This window comes from Myodes glareolus, chromosome 8 (genome assembly GCF_982192425.1).
Source record: "Myodes glareolus chromosome 8, mMyoGla1.1, whole genome shotgun sequence".
NCBI classification, from domain to species: domain Eukaryota; kingdom Metazoa; phylum Chordata; class Mammalia; order Rodentia; family Cricetidae; genus Myodes; species Myodes glareolus.
The window spans coordinates 82,493,563-82,516,232 of record NC_142033.1 but is presented as its reverse complement, the minus strand read 5'-3'; the positions used below and the strand labels follow the sequence as shown (position 1 = coordinate 82,516,232).

Sequence of the window (22,670 nt, the reverse complement as noted above, 5' to 3'; positions counted from 1 at the left end):
TGTTGGTTGTGGTTTTTGACCTCTGCTAGGTCACAGAATATGCTTTTTGCTATTTTTCATGGACCCTAGAATACAAGATTTACTAATTGGCTATCAATTATTATTCTAGTTAGCTATACCAGGGTTCCTTCCACCAGTGCTGAGACCTTACTTAAAGGACTCCACTTCAAGCAGACTTTTTAAGATTGTGGAGTCTCCTTTAGGAATGCTTATATGTGCTGGAACGTCATCTTCATGATTTCATGATGCCAGAGCCAAAGGCTAACTCAGGTCAATGTTGTCGCGTGGCAAGTCCTTTTAGCATTTGCCCCAGAGTATCTCTCAGCGTAAATCTGGCTAAACTTGGTGATGAGTGACTAGTGAGCCAATGACGAGTAAGGTTTTTTGGGGGGTTGCCCGAACCTAAGACAGGAAATGTGCTTGGACCTGGATACTTTCCCATGACAGGTAAGAGGTTTTTGCCTGACGTTCATTGCCACCCAAGACAGACCTAGTCATATAATTTATATAAAAGGGGGACCTGTAGGATCCCAGGTTTTCCCCCTGCTCCTTGAGGTGCAAATTGCAAGGACTGTTTGGTTAGCCCACTAAGCTTCCTGCTGACTTCTGTGCTGTTTTGCTTTAGCCACAGGGCTTTGTTTTACTTTTGGTATGGTAATTTTCCCACCTGCCCAGGAGAACAGGGCGCCTAGTTTCCTCTCCACTGTCTGTCGCTCTCTCCTTGCCCCTGACCCCCTGCCTGGGTAGGAATTCCCACACAGTGTCAGGCTTTTAGCACTATGCTTTCCCATCTGGCTGGAAGGGGATTCCTCTTCCGGGGAAAAGGTCTATTAACTTTGCAAAAAGCTAAATAAAGTGGCATTCGGCTATTTCTTTTTTTTATTATTGAATTTTGTGTATTTATTTCTGTCATTTTTTTGTAATTTTATTAAATTATAAAAGTTTCCATTTCCGCCCCTCCTCCCACCACCCTCCCACCCCCCCCTCCCTCTCCTCCTCCCTCTCCATCCCTAAGAGCAGTCAGGGTTTCCTGCCCTGTGGGAAGTTCAAGTTCCTCCCCCCTCCCTCCAGGTCCAGGAAGGTGAGTGTCCAGACAGACTGGATTCGCAAAATCCAGTATATGCAGAGGAAACAAGTCCCAGTGCCATTGTCAATGGCTTTTCAGAAAGACTCCGGGCCAGCCACATTCAGAGAATCCGGCCACATTCAGAGAATCTGTTTGGATTGCGTCCTCGTTCAGTCCCAGTCCAACTGGCCTTGGTAAACTCTCATTAGATCCGTCCCCTTGTATCAGTGGGTGATCGCATCCCTCGCAGCCCTGATTTCCTTTTTCATTTTCTTCGTCCAAATGACCCAGGTCTCTTTGTGTGTGTGTCTTTTATTTCAATCTCCAGGTCTTTGCCCCAAACTCGTGATCGGTACGGGAGGCGCGCAAACCATACCGGAAGAGGATGACACAGAACCGGGTAGTTACACACAACAACCAAGGTAGCTTAAAGAGGAAAGAATTTAGTGGAGCTTACAGTACCAGAGCGCTCAAATTCATGACAATCACGGCAGGGAGCATGGCAGAAAGCAGGCAGGCAGGTAGGCAAAATGCTGAGCAGTAGCTAAAGTCTATTTCCTTATCTACAAGTAGAAGGCATAGAAAGCTAACTCCAAAATAGATCAGACTTTTGAAAGCTCGAAGCCCACTTTCTCATGATATACTTCCTCCAACAAAGCCATGTCTCCTCCATCCAAACCGGCCGTGTGACAATTTTGGAGAGAAATGTCCCCCATGGGCTCATGTATTTGAATACTTGGTTACCAGTTTGTGTACTGTTTAGGAATGTTATAGAAATTTTAGGAGGTGCAGCCTGGCCAAAGGAAGTATGTCCTGGGGTACAAGGTTTGAGAATTCGTAACTTTGCCTCACTTGCTGATTGCTCTTTCCACTTCCTATGTGTGACTGGGATATGATTTCTCATCTTCCTGCTTTCTCTGCTTGATGTCATGATGGGCTCTAGAATTCTAAACCAAAAAACTAACCCTTCTTTAGATAGCCAGGGCAGTGCTGGAGAGCTTGCCGTGGTGGAGTCAATGAGGGAGAGCTGGCAGGCTGACCAACCCAGCTACCACTCAGAGCCAGAATCAGGGCTATGAGTTGGCTCATCCCAACATCCACCTCCTTTATGAACTTCTGGAGCATGTGAAGGGGACAGACATGCAGATCCAAAGCTGTAGGGTCTCCACGATACAAAGCAACAACAGGATATCCAGGAGGAGCCCCAGTAAGGGCCCAGTATCGAAGGTAGCAGTAGCCAGAAGCCTCAAACCAGAGCAATGGCTCATTGCAACGAAGAATTTAAGAGTTACAAGTTAAGATATACGGACTAAGGGGTATACTGTGTGATTCACTACATCGCACTATAACTTCTACATTTTCGTTTGGTTGGTTTTGCTTTTTATTTTTTGTTTTTCTTTTAAATTTTATATTATTTGGTGGAGGGGGGAGGATACAGGAGCACAGAGCTAATAAGAAGGATAGGAAGATGAATGAGATTGAGATACATGATGTGAAATCCACAAAGAATCAATAAAAAGTTTTTTTTTAATTAACTCTTCTAGCAGGTGCTTTTAATAATGGCATTTTAATAACAAGAAAGTAATACAGGGTACAGGAACACCATAAATCTTTGGCCCTCCTAGCTAAACAGAAAGCATTTCCTAGATGGTCAAATATTTTCTAATTGACAAGATATATACAGAAGGAAAGAGAAGATGGTGAGCAATTCTCTGTCTCTTTCAAGCAAATCCAGAACTCTTTAGAAGGGAACCTGTGTGATTTAGAGCCAGTGAAATTCTTACTGATAGATGCAGTTGACCATGAATACATATGAATTATGAATGTCCAAATTCAACCAACTGAAGATTTGAAATATTTGCTGAGGAAACTGTTTCTATATGGAACATGGATGGACTCATTAACTTCTAAACACTACAGCATAACACAGTACAGGTGAGGTAAACTGGCCAGTGGTGATTTAAAGTGACAAGAGCCTATGCAAAGATAGTGTGCAAGTGCTAAGCCATTTTCATAGAAGGGAGGTGAACATCGACAAATTAATTTCTTTGGGTTTGGAACCAGTTTCGCAAAGTGTCACAGCACCATGGTTCTTCTTAGCCTTTCCCAAAAGAATATTATTCTTCAAACATATTTAGGCTCTGTGATAAGAGAGACAGACAATTCAGAGATGGTTGGAAACCAAGCTGTACTGATACTACTACAGACATATCAGAATATGCCTGTGACCAATCTATTAGGAAGGACTTTCCGTGAAAAAACATCCATTGTGTTGCCTTCAGCATGAAAGGGGTAATTCCTCTGCCTTTCATTGGCTTTGTAAATATAGGTCTTGCATCAGGAGGTAAGGATGGAAATGGTCTTTGAATTTAGCTCCTTTGGGCCTTTTCCTGATGTTTTAATTCTGACCTCTGTTCCTCTGGACATCTTGGTACTAGAGGAGAAGACTATTTTAATCAACCAATGAATTCCATCAAAATGGAGGCTGAAATTTCTTAAAACAATGGTTTTCCACCTCCCTAAAGCTGTGATTCTTTGATATAGTTCCTCATGTTGTGTTGACTTGTAGTCAGAGATTGCTTGTTCATTCCTGGCTGCCCAGACCTGAAATAATCACAACAGAAACTGTTATCAACCAAAACATTGTTTGGCCAATCAATTAAGTGCATTGCTAGATCGTATATTCCAAATCAACCCATTTCCATAATGTTATATTTTACCATGAGGCTTGTGGTTTACTGGTAAAGTGCAGGAAGCCACCTGGAGGCACAGGTGGTCCTGCAGTTTGGAGGTATACAAGTCCATACCTGGCTTAGCCACGTGGGGCTGAGCACCCTTGCCTGCACCCTTGCTTGCACATGCTCAGACCAGCAGAATGGCATTAACCAATCAGGACAGCGTTCAAGCCTCTCCACCATTTAAAAGCAGCTGCCTCTGGGCTCTACCCGCTCTCTCTAAGCTTTCTCTTGTCCCTGCACTCTTTCTTCCCTTCCCCCAATTTTCCTCAATCAAATGCTCCGAATAAAGACGTGACCAGGGAAGGAATTCTCGTTTTTAGTGGCGTTCATTCCTGCTGGTCAGGATGCGCGTCGCAACTGGTGCTCGAAACCCCGGGACGCCGAGGGACCCTGACAACTACGCCGGGGGACCCTGAGAAGGAAGCGCCCAGCAACTGGTGCTGAAAGCCCGGGAGAAAAAGCTGAAATCAGACACCGGACAGAGAGCCGTGAATTTCAGAACTCTGCCACGTGGAGCGGTGAGTGACGTCAGTTAAATCCTCCAGAAAGGGGAGGAAAAAGAATGGAAAAAGTATAGGCCTAAAAAGAAAAGAAAGTAGAAAGAATCAAAGTTAAGGTATCTGAAAGAAGGTACAGAAAGCAACGGGGAAGAAAAATTCCTTAAGTTCAGTGCAGGAGGAGTGTGAAAAAACAGCAGCCAAAAAAGTGAGGTAACTAAAAGCGGGACTATGAGGACGATGGGGTACGGGAGACCGCGGCTTCCAGCCCCTCTCCGTCCACCTGCGTACTCGCTGTTAGAGACTGGAGGCAACAGTCTCGTAGGGAGGCGGGCTTGATCATGTTTGAAGACTGCCTTTCCTGTTCTTAAAGAGCCACAGAGCTTTTGGAGGTGATTTTCGCCTAATTTTGATAATAGAGCTCAGTCTCTGGCTCTCACGTACAGAAAACTTTAATTTTGATTGAGGAAGTAGCCGGCGTGGTGGCGCACGCCTTTAATCCCAGCACTTGAGCTCTGAGCACAAACTCTGAACCACGTTTCCATAGCAACATGGGTGGGGCGGAGGAAGCTCATCGGCGGGGCCACGTGCTGAGTGCTCGTCACTCCCCGGCCCCTGGGAAGGTCTGAGACTGGGACCCCCCGCGGCCCTAACCGGGCCCTCCACGGGTGGGCGGATGCCCCCCCTCGCCGGAGCTTGGAAAAGACTCGTGGCCAGCGGTGCAAGTTCAATGCCTGAGGTGAGGCAGGGTGCACAGTTCGCAGGTACAGGATAAACGGCAAGCCCGCGCACGGCCCGGGGCGGGGCCATGCCTTTGTTTGGGCCGTGCCTCAGAGGCGGAGCTGCTGCTGCCGCCGCTCACAGCCATGGCCGCCAAAAATTCAGTCAGATAAAAACATTTATCCCCCAAAATTCACATCGTCCCCAATTCAGCAGGAAGCAGCCAGAGAGATTAACGACGCCCAAATTCCCTAAAAGATTAAATGAGGTCCTTTCAATGGTTACAGAGCAGCAAGCCTGCTTCTCTGAGTTCCGCTTTGCTCCGTACACCGGTTTGGGCTCGGAGTGGGTGCAGATGGGGCTGGAGGGCAGCTGGAGCGGAGCTTTGCTCTGTGGCTGTGGTGGGGGGCACGTTGCGCCGGCTCGGTTGGTGCCTGGCCTGGAGGATGTCACGGCGGTGCCACAGGCAGCCGGGCCAGAGGGCTTACAGTGTACCTGGGACTGTGAGGGTCTCTGAGGCTAAAAATGGCTCTGGTTCCATTTGGCTATGCTAAAGTTTGCTGACTTCAGGCAGAACTGGTCGTGATTATCATAATAAAGGCGTGTCAACCTGGTTACCCGTTACGGACCTATTGCCTCAAGCAACGGGTGGAATAAACAATGCTACCTAGAGGTTTTTTCATTTGAATGCGGGCCTGGAGAGGTGGCTCAGAGGTTAAGAGCACTGCCTGCTCTTCCAAAGGTCATGAGTTCAATTCCCAGTGACAACTGTTTTGGTTTTAGACAATAGAGGGGGACTACCAGTGACAGCTTCCCCCAGAGAAAGGATTTCTCTTGCATTCTTTACACTTAATTTTTAATTCAAAATTTTGCTGGAAAAACAGCAACAGACAGAGACGCTCTGTTTGAAAGCAATTCTGTCTAATTCTAAGGCCTGCTTTAATGGCACAGGCAAACAAGATTTGCTCTTTGAAACGGAGACATGCAAGTCTCTAAGTTCAAAACCAGCCTACTTCCAGTACTGATTGTGCTGAATTTTTACACTGAGAGTTTTTAATACTCTTAAATGTTAATTTGGGAGGAGAGTTTTGTTTATGTTTTTCTAGGAATGCTGACATATATCTGGATGCCAGCGAGACTGACAAGAGAAATAAAGAAGAAAGATGACCCAGTGGATGCTGAGTGTCCTGCTGTGGAAGATTCGTGCGGAGGCAGCAGTGATGACCTTCTAGGCGGTGCCAAGAGCAGCTGTTTCACACCATCGACTTGAGCAACACCCTGTGCAACCTCTTATCTCTTAACAATTTTCTGACTGACTCTACTTTGCCTTTTCCTTCCTTGGGAATGGGTGGGAGCAGAGATATTCTTGGCATGCTGTGTCTAGGTGGAAGTGCTGTATGTCTTTGATTGGTGTGCTACCTGCTAGCCCAAGTGAGAAGGGACAAGGTCTTTGTGGCACAGGCCTTGGCAGCCTTGGTATGTGTATCCTCACCCCAAGTTTGGCTCTCAGCTTCAAAAGAGCTCATAGGCAATTAGCCTTAGCACCCTCTAGGGACCAGATAGTCCCACAAGCACAGAGGAAGGTATGCATAGGCGGAGGGTGTGCAGACACAGCCCTAGCACTCCCAGGGTAGTTGTCCCATTGCACGGGAAGGGTGTGTCTTGTTTTTCTTTTCTTCAATCGGTCCACACATCATGAGGTGGGGACCAGATTGGAAAATAGTTTTGCCTTATTGCTTTTATTTACAGTAGAAGGGGGAGATGTAGGAAGCCACCTGGAGGCACAGGTGGTCCTGCAGTTTGGAGGTATACAAGTCCATACCTGGCTTAGCCACGTGGGGCTGAGCACCCTTGCCTGCACCCTTGCTTGCACATGCTCAGACCAGCAGAATGGCATTAACCAATCAGGACAGCGTTCAAGCCTCTCCACCGTTTAAAAGCAGCTGCCTCTGGGCTCTACCCGCTCTCTCTAAGCTTTCTCTTGTCCCTGCACTCTTTCTTCCCTTCCCCCAATTTTCCTCAATCAAATGCTCCGAATAAAGACGTGACCAGGGAAGGAATTCTCGTTTTTAGTGGCGTTCATTCCTGCTGGTCAGGATGCGCGTCGCAGTAAAGTTCCTGGGTGTCTGTCTCCTTTGGTGGCTACATGGCTTCTCTCTGACTCTGCCTACTCTCTATTCCTCTATTTGCTTGGAATCCCTGCCTTGCCCTGTTCTGTGCTGTAACAGGCCAAAAGCAGCTTCTTTATCAATCAATGGTATTCACAGCATACAGAGGGGAATCCCCCACCAGTAACCCCCCACAATAATATTGTTTAATTGCTACTTCGTAACTATAATTTTGGTACTGTTATGAATTGTAACGTAAATATTTCTGAAGACAAAGGTTTGCCAAAGAATCCACAACCCACAGATTGAGAACCGCTGACTTAAAAATCTATGACACTAGGGATTGGGGTCGTGCCAAAACAAAAGTCTACAATATCCCTTGTAATGACTAATCCTGGAAATCAGAGAGGAACTACTTCATATCTAAGAGGGTCTATAACATTCCATAACACTACACTACAAAGGACATTAAAAGAAAAGTATAGTACCTTGAACACAAGAACCAAGACAATCAAACCCTTTAGAAGAAAGTTTTGTTTACCCACCATAAAAAACTCCAACAAAGCCAATTGAAATGCTACTGAGAACAATGGAAAGATGGGTCGAGATGTAAAAAGGTCATTAAAGAAGCCAAGGCCCACAGGTGGTGCATCAAGAAAAACCATGCCTACTACATATTGCATTGCTAGGCTTGCCCTTATCCATATCTCTATTTCTCATTTTTCTATCTTTTATGAATATGTTGGTAGCATTTGCCTTATTCATTCATCTATAGTCACGCAATAACAAGCCGAGTTCCTAAGGAAATGATTACACAGTCAATGATACCGCTCCACTTCCTCTGTGTGTCACTTTATACAACCCTAACTCTCCCCCTCTGTGCCCACTTTGCATTTTCTTTCATTTGTATCCTGCCATCTCTTCATCCCCTAATAAAGAAAATTAATACTAAGATCTGAGTATCAGTACCCCTATCAGCATGTGGTAGTAATTTTACCAGCTGAGGATCTTAGGAAGTAAGTAAGTCTTGAAAATTGCATCCACATGTGAGACCAATTGCTTTTCCTCTCCTACTAAATAAGAACACAGATAAGGTGTCATTTTGGAAACAGGTCTTCACTAGATATCAAATCTGCCATCACTTTGAGCTTGGGCTTCTCAGCCTTTAAAACTAAGAGGAGGAGAAAGTCAATTATTTATATATTTTTCTAGAATAAGGATCTGTTATATTAACTTAAGCAAACTTAAGGCAGCCCTTACTAACAATAATTCCTCCACTGCCAGTCTTAAATTAATCTTCTATCACATGAGTTCCCACTAAAACCTAGACAGACCAGCCTGCTGAAAAGGCTCCCGCTAGCAAGTACAGTGTTGTTCTGATATGTGTTCTTTATTGCTCTTTAGTCATACTTAGTATCACTGGTTATTCCTCCCCTCATTAGACCTCTGAACTGCAAAGATTTCTGGGACTAGTTGGTTCTTAGTTCTGTTTATATTTTTTTCCTTTTCTTTTGAGCATTTTTTTGGATATTTGTGGTGGCTTGAATGAAAATAGCTCCCACAGGCTCCCATATTTTAATGTCTAGCCCCTAGTTGGTATACTGTTTAGGAAAGTTTTAGGAGATATGGCCTTGTTGGAGGGAATAAGTAGCTGGAGGTGGTCTTTGAGACTCAAAGAGCCCACACCAGGTCCAGTATCTCTCTCAGCCTGCTCTCTGCAGATCAGAATATAAAAGCCCTCAGCTACTTTCCCAGCACCATGCTAGACTGCTGTCCTTGTCCAAAAATTAGGCTGGAAGTTAAATGAAAGAGTTTAGGATTAATGGCTTTTGCAAGAAAGATTTCATGACAGCCTAGTACTAATGCCATCCTTAGTGGTTGCTCTTATGTGGATCTATATGAAAAAAAAAGCAAATGGGACAAACAGAAATAGAAAATGTACAGTCTGGGGAGGGAAAGAATGCCAGGAAATGTAATGTTGGAGCCAAGTCCTGTGCTCAAGTTGATAAAGTTTAAAGAAAGGCTTGATGCAAAATGAAATAAAAGAAGTGGTACTCCAAGACACCGCCCAACTATTCTTGAAACCCATGAAAGGAATAAGCTTGAAGGATTTCCTCAGCCTAGACCATCAGCAAGTCAAAGTTTATGCAAATATAAATCAAGAAGGTAGCCAGATTCCAATCTTAGCCAGCTGAAAAACTTGGCAGGCAGCTTTGGCAAAGTTCTGGCTTTAAAGGGAAGGAACTATGAAATCTTCCTCAGAAGTTGAAAAAAGCCACTGAGGCCAGGCATGTAATAGATGAGTCTCAGCATGGAGGCCCAAAGAATTCATTGCTTCAAACTGTGAAGGTGAAGCTCAGATTGTATTGGAGACCCCCAGAGAGTGAAGATGCCAGAGCCAAGGTGTGGAGCAGGCCTAACACAGAGAAGTGTGTTGCAGTCACAAAAACTGGAAGGGAAGAGCCACTGTATAACACAGAATACAGAATTCAGAATTTGCTCCGCTGGATTTCAGTTTTGCTTTGGTTCAGTGTTCCCTCACTATGATCCCTTTCCTCACTTTTGGAATGATAATGTTATTGTGAGCCACCGTATGTTAGGAGTATGTGATTTGCTTTTGCTTTTGCTTTTTTACATGGGGTTACAGTTAGGAGATTTCCTTGAGTATCAGAAGAGACATGGATTTTAAACTTTGAAGCACTCTTGAAAATATGAAAGACTATGGGGACTGTGGATGTTGGAGACCGAATGTATTTTGTATTATGATATGACTACAAGCCTTTGGAGGCCATGAAGTAGAATGTGGTAGTTTAAATGATAATGCCCCCATAGGATCACACATTTGAATGTCTAGTCCCTAATTCATGGACTCGTCAGAGGATTAGAGATGTGGCCTTGTTAGAATAGGTATATCACTGGGAGTGGGCTGTAAAGTTTTAAGAAGTTCACACTTCTCTAAGTCCCTCCCTCCTTCCCTCCTTCCCTCCTTCCCTCCTTCCCTCCTTCCCTCCTTCCCTCCCTTCCCATTGCTGCCTGTGGATCCATATATAAAAGTTCTCAGCTATGTCTTCAACAGCATGCTGGCCTGCTCCTCACCAAAATGTTCATGGATTAACCCTCTGAAACTGTAAGCAAGCCCCAAATTAAATGCTTTCTTTTTTTAAGCATTGTGTCTTGGTCATTGTGTCTCTTCACAGCAACAAAACAATAGGACAAGCATATCCTATATATATCCTATATTACTGGGAAGTAAGTGGAAGCTTTCTTAAAGAAACCACGTGTATGCTAATACCTCGTGAGGGAGCAAGAATTAGAACAGAAAGAAGGGAAAGAAGAGAACATTTTTGATGGAAAGAAAACATTTTTTGAAAAGTGGAAGCATGTGTTTATATTACTAGTAGTTAAGGCTTAATAAAGCATCTACTTTGAAGCAAAAAGAGATAACAGATGCAACTGAGTACAGACCATACAGAGTTCTCCAAGCCCCTCACTATGGAGATTTCATTAAAAAAAAAAGTGATAGATAGTAATGGGGGGATTACAGCTGGGGCTAATGAAGGACTACAGTTTAGGAAGACCATATTTGCTGTCTTGGGTTATTACTGTTGTGAAGAGACAATATGATCATGGCAACTCTTATAAATGAAAACATTTACTTGGGATGGCTTGCTTATAGTTTCAGAGCTTTAGTCTATGATCTTCATGATGTGACATCATGTCATGTGGCAGACATGGTGCTGGAGAAGGAGCTGGGAGTCTGACATCTTGCAGGCAACAGGAAGTTGACTGAGACACTGGGCAGTATCCTGAGCATAGGAAACCTCAAAGCCCGCCCCCACAGAGACACACTTCCTCTAATAAGGCCATCCCTACTCCAGCAAAGCCACACCTCCTAATAGTGCCACTCCCTACAAGCTTATGGAGGCAATAACATTCGAACTACCAGACTTGCTAAAAGGGGGGAGTAGAACGCCTTGGTCAACGACTGAAACAGAAGAAGCAGCATAGAAGCTCGTGCAGTAACCTGAGCAGAAGAAGATGCAACAAGATGGATAGGAGCCATAAAATGCTTGTGGTCTACAGATGTTTGCACCTGGAATTAGTCACAGTAGAACGAATATGATGAGGATATGAGTAGCGTTATAGAGTTGTCTACTACAGAACCACATGATAAGAGCTGGCACCATAGAAACTGTCCCCACCAGTAACATTACAACAGAGCCATTTCTGATCCAGCCACAAAATCACTTTCTTTACAGGCTTTCTTCTTTACTTTGCCAGGTAGAAGTGGGGCATTTTTCTTAACAAGGATCTCAGAAGCATCAGAAAGAGAAGACATTTTCTCATTCAAAAGCTAGATGGTATCCCATGTTGTTTATTCAGTGACATTCTGGTGTGTGTTAATTCTCCATATCCATGGATTCTGCAGCCATGTGATCCTGATTCCATCTGTTAAATTACCCACAGATTAAAAATATTGAAAACAAACAAATGATGAATGTTATGCACCATTAACGAATGTTATGCACTCTCTTAGGTTTCTTATATATGACAGTCAATGGCTCTTCAAAAAGCATCTATATTACAGCAGGCATTACTGGTGATTGGAGATGAGAGATGACTTAAAGTATGCAGGAAATCTGTGTGGATTCTGTGCAAATACTACACTGTTTCACAAAAAGATACGAGCACATGTAGATTCCAGAGTCCACCAAGGAACCTACTAGGGATACTGAGGATTGACTGTGTTTACAACCGTTCAAGACATTCTTATTAAAGAAAAGCTCATGGTCAAAAGACCTGCCCCTTTTTCCCTTACAGCTCCAGCTCTGGGCCATCTTCTCCCCTCCCACCCCACCCCTTGAACTAATTGCTTTTGAAATTCTGATTCTAATAAATACCATGATACAGGATGATTCTCCTTCCATGGGGTGTTCTATAATCTGCAGACACTTTTGGTTGTCACAGCTAAAGAGCAAGTGCTGAAGACACCAGGGGCCAGAGAGACTGCCAAATGTCCCATGGTGCACATGGCAGCCTCTCCTCTCAACATTAAATCATTTGTTTCCAAAAGCTCAGCAATGGCAACTCTGCCTTTAAGATTGGGCTCTCTTTTAGACTAAAGTCTAAAAGATTATCCAAATAATAAGGGTACCCAAATGGAAGAAAGGAAATGTTCAACTTTAAAAAAAAAAAAATTTGTTCTCAATCCACAGATTAAAAAAACTAGAGTTCAAAAAATCTTTTAAATTACATTTTCTTTGATAATAAATCGTAGACCTGCTATGTGGTAAACGGATAGCAGCTCCCTTATACCAGAGCCTGGCAAGTGTCACTGCACACGGTAAAGAACCATCACATTCTTACTTCCCCACTTCCATCAAATAAATGCCATTGTTAGCCAGAAGAAAAAAAAAAAAGGTTAATGCAACCAAGTACTTTACATAATTGTTAAAAATGCATTCATTTGTTTTTGTTCTCGGATTCTTTCCTTCATCTTTTTAAAGTGTAATTAAATGGTTTTTGTGTCAAATACAGGCACTGTAGTGTGTCTTGGGGAATCTGGGCCACATTTTCAGCAGAACAGTAATCTTGAGGTTCCTGTCTCTTTCCCACCTGGCTGTTAAGCTTGATAAGAAGCCACATTACACTCCAGAAGGCAGCACGCAAGGTACCCAGGCCAACACAAGAATGCATTTCTGCATCCATGATTTTTATTAAGGGCTTTTCTTTTTATCCTACATAGTGCTCCCTGCCGAGTTGCTTCAGAACACCTTCAGAAAGGAGACCCTATTTGCTCTATGCAATGTTAGGATCATAAGCAAGACACTGTCTGACATAGAAGAAAGCAAGCAAGCACAAACTTTTTGAGTTTCCACTTTTTCTGCTTTAAGGTTGCATTTTCCAAATTGAGTTCTATGAAATGCTCTTCAGGAAAGGGTGCCAGAAAAAGGGAAATAGGTTGCAGGAAAAGTAAAATTTACAAACACATGTATGAGATTCACTGAGAGAAATCCAGAAAGTTTTAGAGTTGATTACAATCTCTCAGAAACCCAAGCATAGGCAGATGGATAATTATGCCTCTTCATCTAGCTCAGCCTTTCCTGGCTGCCTTGATCAGCAATCCCATTTTTTTACAAGAATTAGCAACCAGCCTGCTATTGTTTGACAGTACACCGCAAATGCTACTCAGAGACTTAGGAAATGCAGGCATTACAATCTTCATTCTACAGATGAGAAATTTTGGACTCAAGCCACAAGACCAAGCTCACCTGATGACATGCACTGTCTTCTATTCAGCATTTCTAGATCCAAAATTCTCTCAGTTATCACCGTATTTTTATTGCCTGTGTGTCGCATTTGAATAGATTCTCCTACACGAGAACCTTCCACAAAGCCACAGCCTGTCAGGCCATGACTGGTCCCTGTTTCCTTAAAACTTCCACTCCCAAAACCCTGAGACCCTTCTAGTTGCAAATCTGGAGCCCAGAGATGGACTCACCTGTATCATAAACAGCGGGCTGATTTTTGGTTTGCTCCTCTGGACTCACTTTAAAATGGACATACAGATTGAAGAACCCCTTGTTGAAGTTTTACATCTCAACCAGTTACTAGGGTTGTTGGTCACACCTTATAACTATTTCCTGGTTGAAATCAGTTTTTCTGTTGTATTCCTAAGTCACTCTCTTATTGTTATGTGATAAGATTTTTCCTAGGGAGATTCAACACACACATCCACTAACTCCAGATAGGAAATATATGATATACCAAAATACAGAGAGCACCAAAGTCCAAATGGTGAACCAATGAATTTTATTGGGATTATTTTCAGAAATATGGATGAGGGGTGACTTATAGGAACAGAAGTGATCCAAAGATAGGAGCTGTATCATCAAAGTCTACCACAGCATTGGTGACAAAAGCCTGGAGCACGCTATGCAAACTGCAAGCAGCTCCAGGCTGCAATGGGCTAGAGATGAGCCTTTCCAGGTGGCCCACTCATTCTTTGTGTCTTCCTGATTGCTTGGCTGCTCTCCCTTCTTTGCAGCTTGGCTTGTCTGAGAGTGACCCTCAATAGTCTTTACAGTTTATTGTTAGGAGGCAGAAAGCTAGTGTCTCAACAGTCTTTACTGTTTACTATTGGGAGGCAGATTCTTAGTGAATCTGTTCAGTTTCAGGGACTTCCTGAAGCTATTTTGAGTTGTTTACTTTCTATTGTAAGGAGTTGCAGAATGTGATGTTTCCACCTCACAGCAAACTGCTACACAGCACTTACATTCAGGTCCCAGCGACAATGCTCTTGCTTTAGTGTCTGCTACACATCCCTGCACTAATTCCCTTTTCAGAATCGGCAGGTGATTATGGAGAAATGTAGGAATTCTGCCAGGACTCTTTGGAGCTTGAATGTCCCCCAGAAGATCAGATTATCAAAGGTGTGGTCTTCTAGAATGTGGTGTTATAGAGAGGTGACTGAAATTTTGGCTAGATAGTTAAGAGCTGTTGTTGAAATTCCCCAGTACTTTAGTTCTGAACACAGAAAAATCAAGTTGAAACTAGCCTGCAAACTTCCTCCTGGCTAGCTAGCTTTAATAGTACCAGAAGATGCTACGTAGACTACTTGGAGAGAAAAGGCATCAATGGGCTGACCTAGAAGTGGACCCTGCTTACCACAACCAACCTTCCAGGCACATGTGTTTAGTGGTTGCAACAGTAGCATTATTGTTAGGGGGTAACAAACCACTGAAAATTTTCATTTGAGGAATGCTTCATGGGAAGGAATTCATGCCTAGAACTACAAGACATGTCTAAAGGACACATCTGGAGAAGTCTTAGGCCCGAGGGAGAATGTACTCCTACTGTTACACTAAATAGAAACGCCTTTGAGCTTCTACTTATTCCATAGATTAGCCCTGCTCTCAGCCTCAGTTAGGGAAGCTTCTTTTTGAAGTGGTTGGTGGTCAATGGAAAGACTCAGAAAGACTCACAATGCTGAGCATAAGTGACTGTTGAATGCTCAGCCCTAAATGGACCATCTGTTTCAACTCACTGACCCTCGACAAGGCTCGGGAACACTTCAGAAGGGGTACAGAAAAACATATAAGAGCCAGAGAATGAAGGCGTAAGTCACAGACAATCCCACACCAGTTTGGAATTATGATTAATAGAATGGTTATTTATTCAAAGGGGAAAAAACTTACAGATTACCATTGCAGACAACAGCCCCTCCGCGTGAACGGGAAAGGAGTCCAGGAGCCAGAAGTGGAGCCGGAAGCCAAAGAGGGAGTGGAGGACAGCCGCTGCTTTTTTTAAAGAGAGAGAGACCATGCCCCAATGGGCTGGTAACTCAGCAGCGATTGGCTGAGGAGCAGAAGGAGCTCCCACAGCAAGAGAATGGGGAGCAGTGCTATGAAATACCATCCTATGGATATGACATGACTATTGCATTCAGGAAGTCATAGAAGATCGCCTTAACCTGCACAGGATCAAGCCAGTTAGCATTCTTATATGGATGGGGAAAGACCTCATAAAGCTCCACTCCTAGTTAAGAAGCAACCAGCAAGTGATTGCTGCTGGAAGAGGGAGACTTGTTTGTTCTTCAGGAGTGTAGCTGGTAGTGAGTTGCCCATGCTCCAGTAGATGGCACCATGGCCATGTACATGCACTCAACACTAAATGCACCAACTCCAAACAGGACATGAAGGTGTTGGAGGGACGTTGTGGAAGGATATGAAAAGGGTATATTGTATGTATACATGAGTGTTTGGAATTTTCAGTTAATAAATGCAAATAATCTTTAAAAAGAAATGATGTCTTGGGATGGGAATTTAGGTAGATAGATACATGCCCTTGAGAGAGATTCCTGAAGGAACTGGGATCCTGTCCTGTCTTCTTCTCTCTTTGTTTGTGCCTGCTATGAGGTGAGCAAATCCCTCCAATACTCATTCATGTCACAATGTCTTAGCACACCACTGTCTCAGAAGCAATGAGCAATTCAGAACTATGCTGATATCTCAAAAAAAAAAACCAACCAAGGTTTGAATTATCTTGAGGTTTTAGATACAGTAATGGAAATCTGACCAAGCCCCAACCAAAATGCAGAACATAGTTCTTGCCTTCAATGACTTTCTATACCAAGGGCATGCCAATTGCAGCTCACCCTGAGTTGCCTTGATTTATAGTCTCCTTTTGGATTTATTTTTATTATTTTTGAGAGGGGTGTGTGTGTATGTTTTCTTTCTCTCTCCCTTTCCCCCCCCCCTCTCTCTCTCTCTCTCTCTCTCTCTGTGTATGCGTGTTGGTGAACAAGAGAGTGAGTGCATACAGAGGCCAGAAGCATTGAGTTCCCCTGGATCTGGACTTGCAGGTGGTTGTGAGCAACCAAATGAAAGCTCTGAGGCTCAAAGTTGGGTCCTCTGCAAGAACAGTTCTTGCTTTTAACCACTGAGCTATCTCTTCAGCCCTTATTCATATTCTCTTCTCCACTAGAGAAAATTTAAAGATAAATGGATTCCCTGATAGACAAAGCATTCTTTATTACAGTCTTCAACAATTTTTTCCCTAACTAAACATTCTTTCCACTTCCTATGGAATCACATGTTATTCTGTGACTTTTGTTATAAAAACAAAACCCAGGACTCAGAACAGATAGCTCAGTGGTTAAGAGTGCTCTTGTGGAAGACATGGGTTAAGCTTCCAGCACCTACCCAGGGCTCACAAGCATCCAATCCTCCAGTTCCACAGAATCTGATGCTCTCATCTGACATCTACAGGCACCAGCAAACACATAATCTGAAGGTGTAAGTCACAAAACAATCCCACACCAATTTGGAATTATGATTAATAAAAGGGTTATTTGTTTAAAGGGAAAAACTTACATATCACCATCCTAGATAACAGCCCTCTGTGCAACCAGGAAAGGAGTCTAGTAGCCAGAAGAGGAGCCAGAAGCAAGGGAGCAAGAGCAGGGCTACTGCTGCTTTTTAAAGCAAAAGAGACCACGCCCAAGTGGGCTGGTATCTTAAAGGCTATTGAATGAAGGAGCAGAAGGAGCTCCTGCAGCGCAAAGTCCACATATTTACATGCAGGCAAACGATTATGGGGAAAAAATCTATAGATAAATATAAAGAAAACCTCATGTTCCCCTCCCGAGCCTGATTTTACTCAGAGGTAAAAGAAACATGTGACTGAGCCATGGAACAAATAGAGTAATGCTGTATGTTTGAAAGGCTGTGCATATGCTTGCAATGGATAAAAGCCCTGATGAAGTGACCCAGATGTCCTGTATGAAGTGGGTACTCGTAGAGAAGATGAGATATGGTCAGATGAAGGGAAATCATACAGATATTGATGTGAGAACTAACTGGTGGAAGGAATGGAGAGGTATACCGAGGTTGCCATGACTCTACTTAACAAACCACTGTCCACTTGAAGTAAGCATAGCTCAGACATGAACCAGCTAAGTGGGAAAGGCTTGTAGGGAAAAGGAAGTATCTTTCCTCACAATTTTTATAAACGATGTATTTTGTTATACATTTTGCCAGTGTTAATTTATGTGAACCACATACATGCAATTTCCCACAGAGGCCAGAGAGCATGGAATCCTCTTGAACTGGAGTGACACGTGGTTATAAGTCACTTGATATGAGTCCAGCAAACACTCTTCAACTGCAAGCCATTTTTTCAGCACGTATCTTTTCTTATTAAACGTATTTTATTATTTAACACATGTGCGCACACACACATGTTCATGCACATGTGTGTGCATCTGTGTAAATTTATGCTTAAAATGTGGATGTAGGTACCTGAAGAGGAAAAAAAAAAACTTCATCAGATCCCCTGGAGCTGGAAGTACTGGAAGAACAAGTGACTATGAGTCACCTAGTATGGGTGCTGGGAACTGAATTGAGGTTCTTTGCAAAAAATAACACAGGCTTGTAATTATTGAGCCATCTATCTAGCTCCTCACTGCTCCATCTGAGACCTGAAATGCCTTCCAAAGACAAATGAGTTTACGTCGTAGTCTTTACCTGAAGCAAGCCCTTTATTCTCCCTTTTGCTGGGGCTCTTGAGAGCTTCCTGATATAGACTCCAGGACTCACACTGGCAGTCCCTGGGTTCTCATGCCTTAGACCTTGGACAGGTTATACTATGAGATCTCCCAGTTCTGAGGCCATCTGCCTTGAACTAGGACACATTGTCAGGATCCCAAATCCTCCACCTATAGATAGCCTATTGAAGGACTTCCCCTTCATCAAGATAACACACACAATTCCCCTAATAAATCCCAAATATACACAGATGTATCTATCCTATTGATTCTACGTTTCTTAAAAACCCTTCCACAGGTATACGGAGGAGGTCTTCCAGAGGGTGAGCTGACCAACTTTTTAGAGGCAGAATGAGGCATTGGTCTCTATGATTTGCAAGCATTTTACTTTAAAGAAGCAAACAGGAACCAAAATATAGGATTCTGTGGAAATGAATATAAACTTTGTGTGGGTACATTTCAAATGGGTGCCAGTAGTGAAAAAAAGAAAGAAAAAAATAAGAACAGCATGTATTTGATGTAGCAAAGGACAATTTAATCCTTTTTAATAACCCCCATCTATTCTGCATTCTTTGAGAAGAACGCAATAGGAGAAAAAGACAAGTCCTTATTACATTATGACTATGACTAGCACGATTCAAAGTGATCAGGGCAGAATGGTTGCCAGGCATTACAAACATTTAAAGCTATGCATTTGTGCCAAGTGAGAGAGGCTCATTCTATTCTTTCCCAGCCTCATAAGAAAATATGCACTTGCTTAAAGGGGTCATTCAGCTGCCAAGGAAATAATAACCTCAGGTTTTCTGAATAAATAACGCTTTAGTCTCTGTTCCAATCCACAATATCAAGATCAGCAATGTGCACCCTATGTCTACAGAAGAACTCCCAGTGCTTGCACACAAGGTCTAATTTACCGATGTAATACAGCAGGAGTGGGCGCTTCAAGGCTGCCTTGCAGGTGGTAAAGACAGGAGGCAGAAGGGTGCCAGTGTTGTTCAAGGTCACCCAGACCCTCCCACTCCTAGTGCATCTAAATGCCTGCTCTAGCAGGAATCCAAACAATAAAATAAAATAGCTCTTTAGTCTGGAACCAATCATTTGCACAACATATATTTCTCTTCTCTTTCTGCTAGAGTAATTATTTGCATTTATAAGGTAATTTTATTTTCTTATCCATCACGGCTCTCACACACATTTAAGAATTCCCTTGAAATGATATTCCACTACCATAGAGGGGGAAAAAATGATCATGATATGTTTGAAAGAATTAGGTGCCCAATTTAAAAAGCAATTATTCTCATTGACATCTTACTTGGCAGGAAGCTTGGAGAAAGGGCCCTGGGCTGTAGGACCAGAGTGGTGGTAAAGACAGACAGGGGAAGAACTTCAAGCCAGGAGTCAGCTGGCATACTCAGGCAGGTCCTACCAGGGCTAGAGAGTCTGGATTTAGGCAAGCTCCTATCTGAGTCACAAAGTCTTTACGGTGCAAGTACCTGGGCCTTCAGATCAGGATGGTCGGTTCTGCTGAATTTTCAAGATAAACAAGAAATTAAATTGTCCACGGGAAGTCTCCAAATGTTTTTAGTGCTAACATCAATTTTTAATTCATTTTCAGGTCATCCTTGGGCCAAACCAAACTCAAATCCGGGTCAAATCTTACAGGTCCTCAGCATGCAACCTTTGCATAAGAACAAGTTCCATCCCGAGCTCCCTGATGGCCACCATGGTTGGTGCCTTTGTTTCCAGGCCGGGAAAGCAACCAATTGGTTTTTCCCTATGGAATGTCTACAGTGAGAATGACCCTTGAAAAGTAGCAGACTTGGAGAGTTTCCGGTGAAGCTACTGCTATGTCTCCTGGGACCTTAATTCCTTCATCCACTGGTCCTAACCCAATTCCACTCCCTAACACAGGGCACAAATGAAGCACTCCAAGGAGGCCTTGCATTGCCAACAGTGTGCTTTCTTTTCCTGTGCTACTGAGTTGACCTCGTTCAGCACAGTACACCCAGACCGCCGTTTAGCAGGTTACAGCAAACTTCAGATGAAGTTGTCTTACACCCTTGCCTCCTCAGTGATGATAAGGCAGGCAGACAAGAAAGATAAGAAACAGAAATGTCTAGAGCCAGCGGTTAGAATTGCCGTAACCCAGCCTAAGGGAATGTTCTGCTCATGGTGTCAAGCAAGCGGCAGTGCCATAAACCCATGCCTTCAATTTAGACTTACGTGAACCAAACTTTTACCTTGGACTTGAACAATCACCGGGTGACTCCACCCACTGCCCCATAGCTGCCCTCTGCGTTTCCTAGAGGCCCAGCCTCACAGTCCCATACTCTGTGTTTGACTTCTTAATCCTCTCTTGAACCTATCTGTCCTCCAAGTGAAATCTGCTGGGAAAACAGAATATGCATGAGAGAAGACAAGCCTTGTGGAAAAAAGAGAAAACTTCATTTTTTTTTTACCTTTAAGAGGGGAGAAAAATCCTTTCTGTTATATATACAAGTGAGAGAGTCAGAGTCAGTAAAAGACTATTTGAGATGGTATTTCCTCATTAGCCTAGGCTAGCCTTGAACTCTCTATGTAGCTGAGGACTACTTAGAATTTCTGATTGTCCTGCTTTTACCACACAAGTGCTGTTCTTACAGGCGTGGGCTATGTCACCCGGCTTTGTTTATGACAATTCTACAGACATGATGTCTTGCTTACTTACTGTCTTACTGTCTTACTGTTACTTACTGCTTGCTGTCTTACTGTTTAATCCAACTCTGGCAGAGTTGAAGCCTTGGCACCAACCCTATAGTGGAAGGGACTTGCCAGACTGCCCCCATTTCAGGTGCCCACCCCAAGCTGGACTTCCCGTTGGACTTTACTGACTTCTTGCCCCTAGCTTGCCCAGCTTGTTTTCTTCTACGGCTCAGGCTCACCTGCCTAGGGATGATGGCACTGTTCACAATGGGCTGGGTCCATCTGCATCAATTAGCAATTAAGAAAGCGCCTCACAGACATGGCCGCAGGCCAATCTGATTGAGGCGATTTTTCAGTGGAGGTTCCCTCTTCCCAGGTGACTGTAGGCTCGTGCCAGCTTGACAGCTGAAGCCGATTATGACACTCACTCTGGCTGGTTTATGATAGAGGGCACAGCTCCAGGGCAAACAAATGGAGGAAATTACCGGGGCAGCAGGGTGGGGGAGGGAGCTTTTCAGGTGCACGTGGAGGTTTCCAGTCCACCGCCGCCACTCCACTTCAGCCTCCATGCTGGTTTCTGCCGTGCCTCGTAAATGTCCCTCAAAGCCATGTGTTAAAACTCGATCACTAACGGTTGGCACCATCGGGAGGTGATGGAGCCTATAAGAAAGTGAGGCCTAGTAGAGGAAGTGTGACCTGGGCCAGACTCCCCTTTTCTCTCTTTGCTTCTTGGATTTTGAGAGGCCAGCAGCTTTGTCCCACGGTGTGCTCCACACCATGATATGCGACAGGATCAGAAGTCGTGAACCTGGCTGAGTTCGAAACCCCTGCATCCGCATCCCAAAGTAAAGTCTTTCTCTTTCTCACCTACCTCAGGCACTCATTCGTGTGTGGAAAACTGACTAAGACCAATGACACACGATATGGCAGCCAGCTCCCAGGCCCCAAGATTTTACCACTTGCCTCAACCAGGTAGAATCAAGAGGGGTTTATTACAGACAACCAAAGGTGTACCTCTCAACTCTGCCCACACAGAAAATCACAGGGGTCTTCGAAGCTATGTGCCGGGAACCAGGGGCAGCACTGAAGAGGTATTTTATTGGCTGTCGCAGTTCTAACCATTTTCTTTTCCCCTTCAGCGGGAGGCCCAGCATTTTCATTCCGCAGTGAACTTCACAAATTAGAAATCATGTGTAACCTATAGAAATTGCCTTGTGGCTTTGATGGGCCAAAGGAAAGGTTCCCACCTTCTTAAACACAAGCCTCAACCCTTAGACTCTACCATGAATTATACCACTCTTACTCAGTAGGTAAGCTTGCTGCAAAGCCATTGGAAACCCAGGGCCTTGTATAATGTTCTAGCCTAATCAAGCATCCTTGAACTCCGAAGGCCTCTTCTTCTCCCTGACCAGAACCTCACAAGTAGAATGCAGAGTAGAGGAAGGCAGAGAGATTTGTGGCAGACATAGAGAACGGCTGTGCGCAGTGAGAGACTCGACCCTTCAGGATCCAGGCCCCTCACATTGACTACTGCCCAAAGAACAGTCACAGCAAACGTCTACTCTGGATGACACCCTCAGCCTGCCAATAACGCATTTATTCGGGTGTGATGTATATTTTAAGGACTTACGGGGAGGTTACATTTGCTTTCCTTGAATTCCCACACTCTTTGTGTGGGAAGGCACCTGGTTTATTTTGATTGCTTGTTGGTCTGTCGCTACACTTTGCACTGAGCTACAGGAGTAAGCAGCGTCCCTGAGCTACCGCCTAGGTAGCATCTACGCAGCTGGTTGTGTTTGTTTTCACCAACCA

General features: G+C 43.8%; 1 long non-coding RNA gene and 1 pseudogene across 1 annotated transcript; one reads left to right on the top strand and one right to left on the bottom strand.

Moving 5' to 3' along the window:
- Nucleotides 1–3,359: 3,359 nt before the first annotated feature.
- Nucleotides 3,360–21,213, bottom strand: LOC146893923 (uncharacterized). Its single transcript, XR_015002578.1, has 3 exons — nt 21,098–21,213; nt 20,417–20,560; nt 3,360–3,670 (listed from the first exon to the last, which is right to left on the bottom strand). It is a non-coding gene; the product is annotated as an uncharacterized LOC146893923 (long non-coding RNA).
- Nucleotides 4,861–5,068, top strand: LOC148121203 (Nuclear RNase P; annotated as a pseudogene).
- Nucleotides 21,214–22,670: the final 1,457 nt, after the last annotated feature.